Here is a 15,755-nt window from a genome sequence, read left to right as displayed (position 1 = left end):
GCGTCCTTGTCGTTGAAGCCCTCGACTTTGTGAGACTCCTCGTTGAAGCGAGCGAGGTATTGTCTCAATGTCTCATCTCTCCCCTGTCGAATGGAGAGGAGGTGAGTCTTCGACTTCTTTTGAGCCACAAGCGTGGCAAAGCGAGCGAGGAAAGCCTCTCGCAAGGCCCGGAAGGACGGGATGCTTCCAGGCCTCAAACTCCGGAACCACTCAAAGCCCGACCCTGTGAGGGTCAGGCTGAAGGCTTGGCAGAGGGTGGCGTCCGTCTGCCCTTGCATCGTCATCCACGTTTCGTAGTGTTGGATGTGGAAGTTCGGGTCAGTCCGTCCATCATAGGGAGGGATGGACGGCAATTTGAAGTTCCCCACGCAAGGCTGCGCGAGGATTTGTGCGGCGAAGGGAGAGTATGACTCCTCGATCCCTCCATATGATCTTTGCCTCCCCGATTCCCTCATCTCGATGATTTGGTTTTGGAGGCTCTGGATCATTGTGACCATATCAAGCCCATTGGCAGGGCCAATTGTCGGGGCCACGGGGGTCACCGGTTGGCGTTCGTTGGACGCTTGGTCCACGACATTGGCCTGAGGTCGGCCAAGAGTTGCGGCGGGGAGCGCGTCCCTTCGAGAATTTAGCCTTTGGCGGAGATCCTCCCCTCGGGAGTTTCTCTGCGCCGTCAAGCGCTCTCTAAGGTCCACGCTTGGTGCGTTACGAGGCGAGGTCACCCTCGGTCGGGTCGTCCGGCGAGCGCTTCGGCTATCGGCTCCATCGTCGACCAGAGTCGCTCTCTCCTCGGCGAGGGGCCGTGTCCGGCCACCTCTTGAAACCGAGGGGGCGAGTCCTCGGGACTGTGACCGTGCCTGTTGTCGCGCCGGGTACAAAGGATCGGCCAACGCACCGTTGGCCTTCTCGGGTCGCGCTTGAGCGAGGCTAGGGGTGGCCTCGTCGGTCCTCGACTCCTCCACGTATTCTGGGTCGGAGTAATCCTGAGCAGATCGATCCTCGACGTCGTAGCCGAGGAGACCGGCGATGAGGGAGCCGTCAACGCCGGGACGGTCAAGGAGCTCCGCGAGCCGCCGGGCCGTGTCCTCTCGGAGCTTGGCCTCGGGGTCGTTCACCGGGTCTTGGGGCTGGCTCTCGCTATCGCGAGGTTGCCCTTCAAGACGGTGTGCGAGGAGTCGGAGACCGTACCTCGAGCTCGTCGCTCGGGTACCCGCGGAGGTAGTGGGTAGGTGACTCATCTCTCGAGAGTCGTAGGAGTGGTGAAAGTGTGGAATGGAAGGGAGAGCGTGCTAAGGTCGGTGGTCCCCTCCTTCTAGCGCCAAAATGTTGTCGCTGTTTTTCGGACAACTATTTCGGAGCCAAAGACGGTTAGACCCAAGGCCGGACCAAGTGGTCTCGTCTTGACTCGAGCGTGTCGGACCCGGTATCCCGAGTCGTCCCTTAGCTGTGGATGTCCCTTGAGTTCGTCAGAGTACCTGAAAAGGAATAGAGAACATGTGAACTACAAAGGGGAAACAAGGGGGGTGCCCCTGTTTACCTCTCCGACGCTCAACATTAGTGGGATTGAGGTGGAGTATAGAGGTTTTAGGGGTGTTTAGAGGCCAAAGCTTGAGGGAAACGAGCGAGGTACGAGTTCGGCAGCGTTTCAGTGCTCAAGAATGGATTACCTGGACCAAAGGGGGTGCCTTGGTATTTATAGGCGGCCAAGGGGTGGTTTGAAGACCCTGTTGTCGCAGTTTTTCGGACAACGATTTAGGAGTCGTAGACGGTTAGACCCAAGGCCGGACCAAGTGGTCTCGCCTCGACTCGAGCGTGTCGGGCTTGGTATCCCAAGCCGTCCCTTAGCTGTAGATGATCTCTATCTCGTCCAAGCACCTGAAACGTGAACAGCAAGGTGTGAACTACAAAGGGGAAACAGAGGGGTTGCCTCTGTTTACCTCTCCGACGCTCAACATTAGTAGGATTGAGGTGGTTTGTAGAGGGTTTAGTGTTTAGAGGTCGAGACTTGAGAGAAACGAGCGAGGTACGAGTTCGGCAGCGTTTCAGTACTCAAATTCGGATTACCTGGGTCGAGGAAGAGACCCTCATATTTATAGGCGGCCAAGAGGTGTTTGAGGAACCCCTTGGCCGAGGGCCGGCCTTGGAAGGCCGGCCTTGGAGCGCCGGCCGTGGAGGGCCGGCCATGGAGCGCCGGCCGAGGAGGGCCGGCCTTGGAGCGCCGGCCGAGGAGGGCCGGCCTTAGAGCGCCGGCCGAGGAGGGCCGGCCTTGGAGCGCCGGCCGAGGGGGGCCGGCCTTGGAGCGCCGGCCGAGGGGGGCCGGCCTTGGAGCGCCGGCCGAGGAGGGCCGGCCTTGGAGCGCCGGCCGAGGAGGACCGGCCTTGGAGCGCCGGCCGAGGGGGGCCGGCCTTGGAGCGCCGGCCGAGGAGGGCCGGCCTTGGAGCGCCGGCCGAGGAGGGCCGGCCTTGGAGCGCCGGCCGAGGAGGGCCGGCCTTGGAGAGCCGGCCACGGTGAGTGCCGGCCCCGGACGAGTGCCGGGCTCAGGACGGCCGCCAGTGTGGCCGTCGTCGATCTACCGGACCGAGACGGACCGGTAACATTAGCCCCCCGAGTTTATCATCGATTGTAAATCGCGTGGTAAACTCATAGTCCGACGTTGGCCCATCGGAGAAGCCCGCCGTCAAGAGGTATGCTCCGACGTCCTTTCATGTTGTTTTTATTATTATATTTTTTGTCGATCGTGCTCGCTTCGTTATTCGCGCCATGGACCCCATTGACCCGGGATGTGGGACCGTTGACGATGGCTTACACGATTTGTTTGAGGAAAACCACGTGGATTTGGATGCTTTTTGGGCTCAATTTTCGCCACCATCAACACCACCCAACACTCGACACTCATCGCGTTCGTTCAACGCTATTGAGATGACCGGAGAGGATCTTTCACTGGTTGAAGCGTGGCTGGCCGACGAGGGTGAGGGCGCGCGTGCCGGAGACGGCCAGCGCCGGCAGGAGAGCGCCGGCCTGAAGGCACCAGCCGCCGGGGACAGCCGGGCCGACCAGCACGAGGCCGGCTTGGCCGAGGGACGCGCCATGGAGGCCGCGCGCGCGGGGGCGACCACCCAGGAGACCGGCGGCACTGTGCAGGCTGCCGCCAACGCCGGGGGAGTCGCGCCTGGCTGGGTCGGCGCCGTCTGCGCTGGACCCAGCCCCGGGATCGCGCCAGAAGAGCCGCGCGCGACGATCCTGACCGGGGAGCACGCCGACCAGGCCGAGGAGGCCGACGCCGGCGTGGAGGAGGTCGGGCCCGGCCGAGTCGGCGCCGTCTGGGGCGAACCCAGACTTGGGGGAGACGTCCCTCGTCCCGGGGGGGCCGAGCCGGTCGTGGAGGACGCGGGCGACGCTTCTGGCAAGGCCGGCGCCGGCGAGGACGCGCTGGAGCAGAGGAGCGCCGCCCGGGCGGCGTTGGCATCAGGGGGGACCCCACCCCCTCGGGTGGGGCTGCGCTGCAGGTGGTCGGCGGCCATGGGAGCCCAGGCGGGTCGGCCCCAGCCGGGCTGGAGCGTGTCTACGACGGGGGAGCGCCGCCGGCGGCGGCCGACGCTGCAGGTGGGGTCGGCGGCGCCGGACAGGACGAGTGCCGGCCGCCCAACGCCGGAGAGGAAGAGGCGGCCATCCTGGTGGCCCTGCAAACCCTAGGACCCAATGGGCCGGGCCTAGGTGATGAGACTGCAGCCGGCCGGGAGTCGGGCCGGGCCGACGCGCGCGAGGAGGGCCCAACCGGCCGAAGGCCGGACAGGGCCGCTGGGCGACAGGCGCGCGAGGAGGACCCAGCAACCCACGAGCTGGGCCGGGCCGGTGGGCAGGACGCGCCTGGGCTGAACGCCGGGACGCCCGGGCAAGCCTCAAACGCCGGAGACTCGACCGGCCGAGAGCCGGGCAGGGCCGACGGGCCTGGCGCGTGCACCGAAGGCCGGGGGTCGCCGGGGCCGCGCGTGGAGGAGCCACCTAGCCAGGAGGCGGGCTGGGTCCTCGGGCTTGACGCGCACGCAGGAGAGGACTTCGCCGGCCACAGGACGAGCCGGCTCGGTGACAGTGACCCGGCCGGCCGGCAGCAGGTCGAGCGCCCGGGCACCGCCCCGGACTCCGGGCACTCTGGCGACTCGTCGAGCCGTCGTGCAGCACCCGCGGCGAGGGGACTTTCCTCTACTGCGCAAGAGGAAACGCGGACCTCGTCCTTCCCGGTAGGAGAGTCAGCCGTGCGGGGTAACTTTGACTGCTCGGGCGTCGATGTCCCGAGCCTGATCTCCATCGTCAGCTTCAAGAGCCTCAGGAAGCGCTACAGCATCCCGGACTCTGTGTCAATCCTCAGACCGTTGCCCGACGATCTTCCGTCCCGCCCTCGAAGGGGGTACGCCGCGGTCCACGAGGCGAGCCTCCGCGGTGGGCTAAGGTTGCCTTTCCAGCCGGTTATCCAGGAGCTGCTAGTTCGACTGGGGGTGCACGCCTTACAGATGTCTCCGGCCTTCTACCGGGTGGTCGCAGCGTGCCACATGATGCTTTACCGGGCGAAGAAGAGGGCTATCACTGCCGACGACATCCAGGACCTCATGACGATACGAGGGGTGCCGGGGAAGCCGGGCTTTTATCAAGCGCTACATCGCAAGCGCTTCGTCATCGTCAGCAACGTCAATTCGAAGCACCGATATCCTTGGATATGGGTATCCGAATCAGCCTTCGGGGTCGCGCCTCTCTTCTTTGGTCTTGCGGCTGATTTTCCACCTATGGGCGATATCGAAAGCTCTGAGCTTCACGCGGTGATCAGGGCACTCCCGGAATCGAGGCGACAAGGACCGCACTTCGAGTCCCCAGACCTAATGGCAAGGACTGGGTGGTTCCCACCCGGGGACGACGCCCTTCCGAGCTCGGGCCTCGCCGCGGAGGCTACGGAGGACCCCGAATCAGAGGCGGGGGGCTCGTCTGCTCCTCCCCCTGACGTGGGGGGTACCAACCGCACACAAGCTTCTAGTTAACGTATATTCCATTGTATTGCATTCTAACCTGTCACCTCTTCATCTTTTTCAGATACGATGACCCGACGAGACCGACCACGCACACAGGCACCGAGGGTGGCGCCCGACGTCGAGGCCGTGATCGCGGCTCAACCACAAGCTGAGGCCCGCCATAAGGGGCTCCCAACGCGGGCGAGGACCGAGGCGAACTCCTCGAACAAGCGACCGTCGTCGACGATCCTTCCCGGCTCGTCCTCCGGCCACAAGCGCGCTCACACGTCGGCGACGCCAGATGGCATGGAGTCGATGCTCCTGGCGGAGGCGGCGGAGCTGAGGGACCGATGCTCTCAGGGGATCCTTGAAACCTCACTACGGGATTTCAAGAGTCTCCTGACGGTGAGCGACCTTGAGCATTTCCAGAGCGGGATCGGCGACGCCCGAAAGGTATGACTTGCTTGTTTTCCTCATTCGTGGTTTGTTGTGCTTATTTCGATTGTAGGTACGTTGTTTGCTTCCACAAATGCTCGCACGTCAAGAACGGAGCGACCGCATTCTCCGGGACTTGCTGCGTCGCATGCAGATCATGGAAAAAGACAAGGAGGATACAGCGGCCGCCCATGCCGCTGCCCTGGCGGGGGTCCGCCCCGTCCAAGAGTTCCAAGCGCTTGAGGAGGAACTAAAGCGAGCTCGTGAGAAGGCGGCGGCCGAGAAGGCGTCTCGGGAGAAAGCTGAGCAGGCGGCCGAGACTTTCTTAGGGGAGACCAAGAAACTCCAGGCGGCCCTCTCGAGCCGAGATGAAGAGCTGAACATCGTCCACGCCCGATTGTCGGCAAGCGAGATCTCCCGGGTCAGGGCCGAGAGGGAGAGGGAAACCCTGCGGGCGGAGGTGCAGACCCTCATCGAGGAGAAGGACGACGCCGTGCGATCGAAGACAGAGCTGGAGGAGGACTGGGATCTCTCGCTGGAGGTGGCCCGTTACGAGGTGGCCATGCGGGTCAAGGATGCGACTGCGGAGGAGAACGCGTCTCGAGGGATCACATTTTCCTTCTTCGACGCCATGTTTCCTCCCTTGAAGGACGAGCTGCCGGAGGATGACCTGCCTCCCGAAGTCCCTGCGGAGGCCGCCCAGTCGTCAAACTGTCGGTCCGGTGGAGGAACCGTTGGCGGGTCGGGCGCCCCTCACCTTGAAGACGACGAAGAGCAGGTCGATTACGGCTCGGAGTAGTCGAGTTTTCTTTGATTTTTTCGCGCACTTGTTTAGCGCTCGCTTTACGCTTTCTTTCGGATTATTGTTATGTTTGCGTCGTAGCACTTTTCTTATTGGGTTGTTTACGTAACATCGTTTTGCTTTGATTGAAGCTTTCTTTTCATCGTGCGTCTTATTTTCTCGATTTGCTACGCTTAGTGTAATCGATTTGCGCGATTTGAATAGTGCGTGTCTTACGAGCCCGGCTTACTATGCTTAGCGTAACCGGTTGGCACGGCTTACTGCCGCATTTGGCGGCGAAGTTTCCCGCGGACATTGGCTAGACCGGTTATCCGGCGGGTGCGCGAGCTGGGTGGCCGTCGCGCTCATCCTCCGGCGAGTACGCTACCTATCGGCGTGCGTATCGGGATGGGTTTGCAGCTCCCAGTGAGCGTGGTACTCGTTGGTACGCGCGTCACGTTTTGGGTTTTGACTGCCGAGATTGACAATCCGGTGCGCGGACGTGATCCATCGATGACTTGCCGCCTATCGCTGCGCAAGGTGCATCGGTGCACGAGAGGGTCGCAGCAAAAGACGTGCGAGGCCGGAGGTCCGGTGCGCGGATCCAACTCATCGACGTTTCGCTATCTCTCGGCATACGGCCTCAACCCGTGCGAGAGCGTCGCACGAGGAGGGTACGAAGTCGGAGGTCCGGAGCGCGGATCCGATTTATGGGTATTTTGTTACCGCTTTGCGCGTGGAAAGTGGAGTAAGCGAGCTTGTTGCTCTCGCCTTATCCTCCTTAGACCCCCGAGTTTCTTGGGTGCTCGTAGAGGAGGCTTAGAAACTAAGATACCAAGTGTTTTGAAGTGAAATGCAATTTATTAAATTATCGAAATGGTTCAAAAATTACATCCCAGGCCGTTGGCCAAACTTGAAATTGTAAACTGCTTTTGCTAAAATCGAAAATTACATGAAGACAAAAAGCGAAAAAAGGACGATTGAACGTCTATTGATAATATTGCCGGAGGTGTTCCGCATTCCACGGGTGTGTGAACACGAGTCCTTCCATGTTCTCGAGCTCGTATGTGCCATTGTGGATGGCTCGGCGCACACGGTGGGGCCGAGAACTCCCGCACCTTGCACTTTGGTGTTTTGGAACACCCTCCGAAGAACGAGGCTTCCGTCGGCGAACTTCTGCAGCTTGATCTTCGAGTTGTAGTACTTCTCGACCTTCCTCTTCTGCGCGGCAAGCCGGGTAAGTGCGTCCGCCCTCCTTTCGTCTATGAGGTCTAGCTCGAGCCTGATCGCGTCATCGTTGGCGGCTTCGTCGTACTCCTCGATGCGCAAGGTTGGCAGCTTGATCTCGACGGGTACCACAGCCTCGACGCCGAACGCGAGAGCGAAAGGGGTTTCGCCGGTCGCGTTTCGGGCGGTGGTGCGGTATGCCCATAAGACCATGGAGAGCTCGTCAGCCCAAGCCCCCTTTCTTGCCTCCAGCTTCTTCTTCAGGTTCTCCTTGATCGTCTTATTCACCGCCTCGACCTGACCGTTGGCTTGGGGATGGCGGGGAGAGGAGAAAGTCTTGCTAATGCCAAGCTGTTCGCACATTTCTCGGAGGCGCGCATTGTCGAATTGTTTTCCGTTGTCGGTTACAATTGACGCAGGGATCCCGAAGCGGCAGATGATGCTTCTCCAAATGAAGCTTGTCGTGTTCGCCTCGGTGATCTTCGCCAGCGGTTCAGCCTCTACCCACTTCGTGAAGTAATCGATAGCCACGATCGCGTGCTTGTATTGTCTCGGGGCCGTAGGTAGCTCGCCGATGAGGTCGATTCCCCACTTCGCGAAAGGTCGCGGCACGATAATCGGACACAAAGGGGCCGGTGCTTGGCGCGGAATGTGGGCGAACCTTTGGCACTTGTCACACTTCTTGGCCCACTCGTGGGAGTCCTTTTTCAAGGTTGGCCAGAAATATCCAAGTCTTAGCAACTTCAATGCCAAAGATTGCCCGGCGGCGTGGTTACCGCACACCCCCTCGTGCACCTCGTGGAGTGCTTTCCTCGCCTCCACCTCGGTCAGGCAACGGAGAAGGGGCATGGAGTAGCCTCTCTTGAACAAACTATCCTCCCTCATCGTGTACTTTGGGGCTAGGCCTCTCAGCTTTCTAGCTTCTTCTTTATCCTCGGGGACGACTCCTCGTTTAAGGAATTCCACGAGCGGGGTCATCCATGAGGGAGGCGGAGTCTCGTCAATCACCCCTACGTCGCCTCTCGAGACGTAGGGACGGGTCAGCACTTCGATTGGGACGCTGCCCTCGCCTTCCTCGTCTATCCCAGACGCGAGGCGAGCTAGGGCGTCGGCGTCAACGTTTGCCTCTCGAGGGACCTGGACGATCTCGAACCACGACAGGGCCTCCAAGTTCTTTTGGGCCTTGGACAAGTAGGCGATCATGTGTGGCTCCTTTGCGGCGTAGTCGCCCTTAACCTGATTCACGATCAATTGCGAGTCGCAATGGATGCGCAGGTTTTGGGCGCCCAACTTGTTCGCAAGCTCCAAGCCAACAATCAGAGCCTCGTACTCTGCCTCGTTGTTGGAAGCCTTGAACTCGAACCGCAGGGCGTACCTCAGCTTTTCCCTATCGGGATTTGTGAGCACAACGCCGGCGCCAGCCCCCCGGGCGTTTGATGCGCCATCCACGTGCAAGTCCCAGACCGGCCCTATCGGGTCGTTGGTTCTCTTCCTTGACGACTCGCTATGGTCGTCCTCCTTGTCTTCCGTGGTCTTACTTCTTTCGTCGCCCTCGTTGGTTGGGGGCGCGCTTGTGAACTTGGCGATGAAGTCGGCGAGGGCCTGACCCTTAATGGCGGTTCTCGGTTGGAACTCGACACCGTATTCGCCCAGCTCCTGGGACCATATCGCCATTCGAGAGGAGGTCCCTTTTTGGAGGGCCTTCTCGATGGGGTGCCCCGAGCGGACCACGATGGGGTGCGCCTGGAAGTAGGGCCGGAGCTTTCTCGCGCTCATGACGAGGGCGAGGGACAGCATCTCGATCTCGGGGTATCGGGTTTCGGCGTCGAGGAGCGCCTTGCTAACGTAGTAGACTGGCCATTGTACTCTGTCCTCTTCGCGTATGAGGACCGCGCTCACGGCCCTATCGGAAACCGCGAGGTAGAGGTATAGGGTTTCGCCATTCTTTAGCTTTGCGAGGAACGGGGGGGAGGTGAAATAGGCTTTCATATCGCGGAATGCCTCCTCGCACTCCTCCGTCCACACGAACCCGTCGGTCTTCTTCAGTGCCTTGAAGAATGGTTGGCACCTGTCAGTGGCTTTGGAAACAAATCGCGTCAGGGCGGCGATCCTTCCCGTCAAGCTTTGAACTTCTTTGACCTTTTGTGGCGACCTCATCTCTAAGATCGCCTTAATCTTCTCAGGATTGGCCTCGATCCCGCGGCGGCTCACCATGTAGCCCAGAAACTTTCCAGACTCGACCCCGAAAGCGCACTTGTTGGGGTTAAGCTTCATCTTGTAGCGCCGCAGGATCGTGAACATTTCCCTAAGGTCTCGAACGTGGTCGTGGGCTTTGAGGCTTTTGACAAGCATGTCATCCACGTAGACCTCCATAGTTTTGCCAATTTGATTGGCGAACATGCGGTTCACCAACCTTTGATACGTTGCTCCCGCGTTTTTGAGGCCAAAGGGCATGACCTTGTAACAGTAAAGTCCGCGGTTCGTAACAAAGGTGGTCTTGATCTGATCCGGCTCGTGCATGCGGATCTGGTTGTAGCCTGAATAGGCGTCCATGAAGCTCAGCAACTCGTGGCCCGCCGTGGCGTCCACGAGCTGCTCGATCCTCGGGAGAGGGAAGCTGTCTTTCGGGCAGGCTTTGTTGAGATCTATGTAATCGATACAGATCCGCCACTTCCCGTTTGGCTTCTTGACCATTACCACATTGGACACCCACTTGGGGTGCTCCGCCTCCCTGATGAAGTCGGCGGCGAGAAGTTTGTCAACCTCTTCACCAATGGCTTGGTACCTCTCCCCACTGAACGCCCGTCGCGGTTGAACGCGCTCGGCCACTCTCTTGTCGTCGTTGAGACGATGAACCATGATCTTGGGGTCGATCCCTGGCATGTCGGCGTGTGTCCACGCAAAGACATCTTTGTGCTCTCGGAGGAAAGCGGCGAGCTCGATTCGGGTCTCAGACGGGAGTTGGGCGCCTACCTTGACCACTTGGTCAGGTTTGGCGTCGTCCAACACGACGGGAACGAGGTCGTCCGGTGTCTCCACCTTTCGACGCTCGACTTCGTCCCTTTGGTCTAGCTCTCCGAAGGTGCCCCCTTCCTCTAACTTGCACGGGAATTTGTCTCCGAGTTGGAAGACGGTGCTCACCACCTTCGCTTTCCCTTTTCCGTCCACGCCCTGGATGTAGCACATCCTCGCCATGGATTGGTCTCCCAAAATCACGGCGATCCCTTTATCGGTCGGGAACTTCATCATCAGGTGGTACGTGGACGTTATGGCCTTCAACCGATTGAGAGTCGGGCGGCCGACGATGATGTTGTAAGCCGAGGGCTGATCCACCACCAGGAACGACACGATGTGGGTAACCTCGAGCCCCCCGGCGTACCGAAGGTAACCGGGAGGTCGATAGTTCCCTCCGTCATAACCCTCTCCCCGGAGAAGCCGAAGAGCGGGGTTGAGATCGGGGTCGGTCTTACCCCGGATAGTTTCATCCTGTCCAACGCCGATTTGAAGATTATGTCGGCGGAGCTCCCATTGTCGATCAGGATTCTCCGGACGAGGTTGTTGGCGACCGGGGCGGAGACGACTATCGCGTCGTTGTGTGGATGGAGAACTCGCGTTGCTTCTTGTCCGGTGAAGAACATGGACTCGAAGGGGGCCGGAGGAGGGACCTCGTACGTATGGTTGATGTAGTGCGCTATTTTCCCTTGGGAAACTTCGCGCACGTACTTCTTCCTTTGCGTAGCCGAGTCTCTGAACTCCGGGCCACCCAAGATTGCACCCACGACGTGAAGTTGCGAGCTCTCCGGCTCTTCGTTTGTCGCTCGGTCCGTGACAGTCACCGTCGCCGGGCCTTTCTTCCCTTGCCGCGGGCGACCTCCGTGCGCCGCGGCCGTCCCGATAGTTCTCAGGACGTACTCTTTCAGCTTCCCATCTTGAATCAGGGCCTCAATCTGACGCTTGAGTTGATAGCATTCGGATGTCAGGTGCCCGTGATCTTGATGGTAGTCACAGTACTTGCTTTGATCCCTCTTGGCGGGATCCTTCGTGAGCGGGGTTGGGCTCCCCAACTTGTCACGGTGCAGAGCTAGGATTTGCTCCGGCGGAGTGTTCAGAGGAGTGAATGGCGAGAACCTCCGGAAGCTGTCGACATGCGACGGCTTCGGCCCGGGGAGGGAACGGCCGTTAGGGGCCTGGCTTCCCTTATTCCTCCTCTTTCGGGGGTCGGGACGATCTTCATCTCGATCGTCGCGGCGGCGACTCCCCTGTCCTCCTGCCTTTCGGCCATCTCGGCCATCGAGATAGTCCTCGACTCCCATGTATGTGCGGGCTCTTGTCATCAGCTCCGCCATGTCACGCGGGACTTGGCCAACAATAGACTTGAGGAAGTCGCTCGTGCGCACTCCCTCGGTGATCGCCGTGATGGCGTCCCTGTCGTCGAACCCTTCGACCTTGTGAGACTCCTCGGTGAAGCGAGCGAGGTATTGTCTCAACGTCTCGTCTCTTCCTTGTCGGATAGAGAGGAGGTGGGTCTTCGGCTTCTTTTGTGCCACGAGGGTGGCGAATCGGGCGAGGAAAGCCTCTCGCAAGGCCCGGAAGGACGGGATGCTTCCCGGCCACAAGCTTCGGAACCACTCAAACCCCGAGCCTGTGAGGGTCAGGCTGAAGGCTTGGCAGAGGGTGGCGTCCGCCTGCCCCTGCATAGTCATCCACGTCTCATAGTGTTGGACGTGGAAGTGGGGGTCCGTACGTCCATCGTAGGGGGGAATGGACGGTAATTTGAAGTTCCCCACGCATGGTTGCGCGAGGATTTGCGCGGCGAAGGGAGAGTACGATTCCTCAATCCCTCCGTACGGCCTTTGCCTCCCCGACTCCCTCATTTCGATGATTTGATTCTGGAGGCTTTGAATCATCGTGACCATGTCGAGCCCGTTAGCGCGGCCGACCGTCGGGGCCACGGGAGTCACCGGTTGGCGTTCGTTGGACGCTTGGTCCACGACATTGGCCTGCGGCCGGCCGAGAGTTGCGGCGGGGAGCGCGTCCCTTCGAGAGTTTAGCCTTTGGCGGAGATCCTCCCCTCGGGAGTTTCTCTGCGCCATCAAGCGCTCTCTAAGGTCCGCACTCGGTGCGGGGCGAGGTGAGGTCGCCCTTGGTCGGGCCGTCCGGCGGGCGCTTCGGCTGTCGGCCCCATCATCTACCAGAGTCGCTCTCTCCTCGGCGAGGGGCCGTGTCCGGCCACCTCTTGAAACCGAGGGGGCGAGTCCCCGGGAATGTGACCGTGCCTGCTGCCGCGCTATGTGCGACGGTCCGGCCAAAGGGTCGTTGGGCCTCTCGGGCCGCGAAGGGGCGAGGCTAGGCGTTGCCTCGTTGGTCCTCGACTCCCCCACATATTCGGAGTCGGAGTAGTCTCTGGCGGACCTATCTTCAACGTCATAGCCGAGGAGGTCGGCTATGAGCGAACCGTCGTCGCCGGGGCGGTCAAGGAGCTCCGCAAGCCGCCGGGCCGTGTCCTCTCGGAGCACGGCCTCGGGGTCAACCATCGGATCTTGGGGCTGGCTCTCGCTATCGCGAGGTTGCCCTTCAAGACGATGTACGAGGCGTCGAAGACCGTACCTCGAGCTCGTCGCTCGGGTACCCGCGGAGGTAGTGGGAATGTGACTCATCTCTCGAGAGTCGTGAGAACAAAGGGAGAAAACTGGTAGAGGGAATGCGTCGTCAAGGTCGAGAGATCCCCTCCTTCCAGCGCCAAAATGTTGTCGCAGTTTTTCGGACAACGATTTAGGAGTCGTAGACGGTTAGACCCAAGGCCGGACCAAGTGGTCTCGCCTCGACTCGAGCGTGTCGGGCTTGGTATCCCAAGCCGTCCCTTAGCTGTAGATGATCTCTATCTCGTCTAAGCACCTGAAACGTGAACAGCAAGGTGTGAACTACAAAGGGGAAACAGAGGGGTTGCCTCTGTTTACCTCTCCGACGCTCAACATTAGTAGGATTGAGGTGGTTTGTAGAGGGTTTAGTGTTTAGAGGTCGAGACTTGAGAGAAACGAGCGAGGTACGAGTTCGGCAGCGTTTCAGTACTCAAATTCGGATTACCTGGGTCGAGGGAGAGACCCCCATATTTATAGGCTGCCAAGAGGTGTTTGAGGAACCCCTTAGCCGAGGGCCGGCCTTGGAAGGCCGGCCTTGGAGCGCCGGCCGTGGAGGGCCGGTCTTGGAGCGCCGGCCGAGGAGGGCCGGCCATGGAGCGCCGGCCGAGGAGGGCCGGCCTTGGAGCGCCGGCCGAGGGGGGCCGGCCTTGGAGCGCCGGCCGAGGGGGGCCGGCCTTGGAGCGCCGGCCGAGGAGGGCCGGCCTTGGAGCGCCGGCCGAGGGGGGCCGGCCTTGGAGCGCCGGCCGAGGGGGGCTGGCCTTGGAGCGCCGGCCGAGGAGGGCCGGCCTTGGAGCGCCGGCCGAGGAGGGCCGGCCTTGGAGCGCCGGCCGAGGAGGGCCGGCCTTGGAGAGCCGGCCACGGCGAGTGCCGGCCCCGGACGAGTGCCGGGCTCAGGACGGCCGCCAGCGTGGCCGTCGTCGATCTACCGGACCGAGACGGACCGGTAACAGACCCCTTGGCCGAGTGAGCATGTTTGGGTCGGCCTTGGAGGAGGCTGGGTCGGCCAATGGCCGAGTGAACATGGTGGTGAGGTTCACTCGGCCATTGGCCGAGTGAAGGTCTTGGGCCGGCTGTGGTTCACTCGGCCATTGGCCGAGTGAACTGCTGGAAAGTTCACTCGGCCAATGGCCGAGTGAACTGCTGAGGCAGCTGGGAGGTTCACTCGGCCATTGGCCGAGTGAACTGCTGGAAGGTTCACTCGGCCAATGGCCGAGTGAACTGCCTTGGCGGCTGGAGGGTTCACTCGGCCATTGGCCGAGTGAACTGTCCAATGGCCGAGTGGGCCATTTGACCCAGCCAATGGCTGAGTGAGCCATTGACTCGGCCCACGGGTGGGCTTTGACTTGGCCATTGGTTTGGGCCGGCTCCTGGTTGAGTCAGGGTTTCGCCGCCCAAGACCTCGTACTAGCCATGTGGGTCGAAGAGATGCCCTTGTTCCCGTTGGCCCTAGACGGGCCAACAACAAAAACCATGTTGTTTTTCTATGATTTTGGGATGTTTTTAAAACACATTAGAATCAGCTCTAAAAGTTTTTAATTTTTTATATTGAAAAACGTGTTTTAAAGGTTTGAGAAATTTCGAGTAAAATTTTGTGACTAGTTTTGTTATCTTGCTAGTTTCTTATATTTACTTGAATCGTTTTATGCTTGTTGTTATTTCTTTTATGCCTTGTTATTACCCTGCTAATAAAACACAAATAAAAGCTTTAAACAACATCTTAAAACGTTCCGTTACACTCGATTCTTTTTCGCACGTAAAAAGGACCAAAACTTTAATTTATTTCTTTTTCTTCGAGCTGGAGTAAACCCGCATTAAAAGTGGCATAACTCTCTGCTCAGAAATCTAAATTTAATGATTCTTAAATCAAATTAAAGCTCTCTCTGTCCTCTGTCCAATGCCACCGTTTTCGGCTCAAAAGGACATCGGAGCCGCCAGATATGGCGATTTTACTCCGAGGTGCGCGGCTGTCTGAAACTCCAGTTTTTTAGAAATCCGGATTTTCAAACCCCACTACCATGAGTTATAGAACTCTAATGAGAAAATTTTCTTGAGCAAAAATGTTTTTCATATGATTATAAACATGATGTGTAAGATTAAAATGTTTTGATTTTTGAAAGTTTAATTGAAATTGAATTTTTTTTACAAAACTAGTTTGAATTTTGAAAAACCGTTTTCACTTTCAAACTTGAAAATATTTTGTCATCCAAATCAAATAAATTTTCAAAATGTTTTCAAAACTATATCTATATCACATATGTTCAAAATCTATATGCTCTTGAAAATTTGAGTGGGAGGTCTCTTTGTAGACAAGCCGAAAAATAAAAAGATGTGTAATCTCAAACTTTCAAGTGTTCGAGTGAGTTGAAGTTCACACTTCCCTCATGCACTTTCCCGAAATAGAAAATAGGAAAAGATCGAGTATGTACCTTGTGCCTTTATGCACTAATACTACTCTGAACATGTCGATCTAGGATTCTCTTCTAGTTGTCCGCTCTGTCGCTCTCTAACTAGGAAATTTGTTTCCGAACTTATAAGAGTCGATGAACCAACTCCAAAAACTAAGTGGGAGGGTTATACTTGTTGTTTGTAACCCACGATCCCCAACACTAATGAAAATTGCAAGTGTCGCCGGACTAAGAGTCACCCTCGTGGCCCTCTCTTAAATGAGAGTACTCA

The sequence above is a fragment of the Urtica dioica genome, chromosome 8 (assembly GCF_054948205.1).
Source record: "Urtica dioica subsp. dioica isolate 48M chromosome 8, U.dioica_male_clone48M_v1_H2, whole genome shotgun sequence".
In the NCBI taxonomy this organism is placed as follows: domain Eukaryota; kingdom Viridiplantae; phylum Streptophyta; class Magnoliopsida; order Rosales; family Urticaceae; genus Urtica; species Urtica dioica.
Note: the sequence above shows the minus strand (reverse complement) of the source record.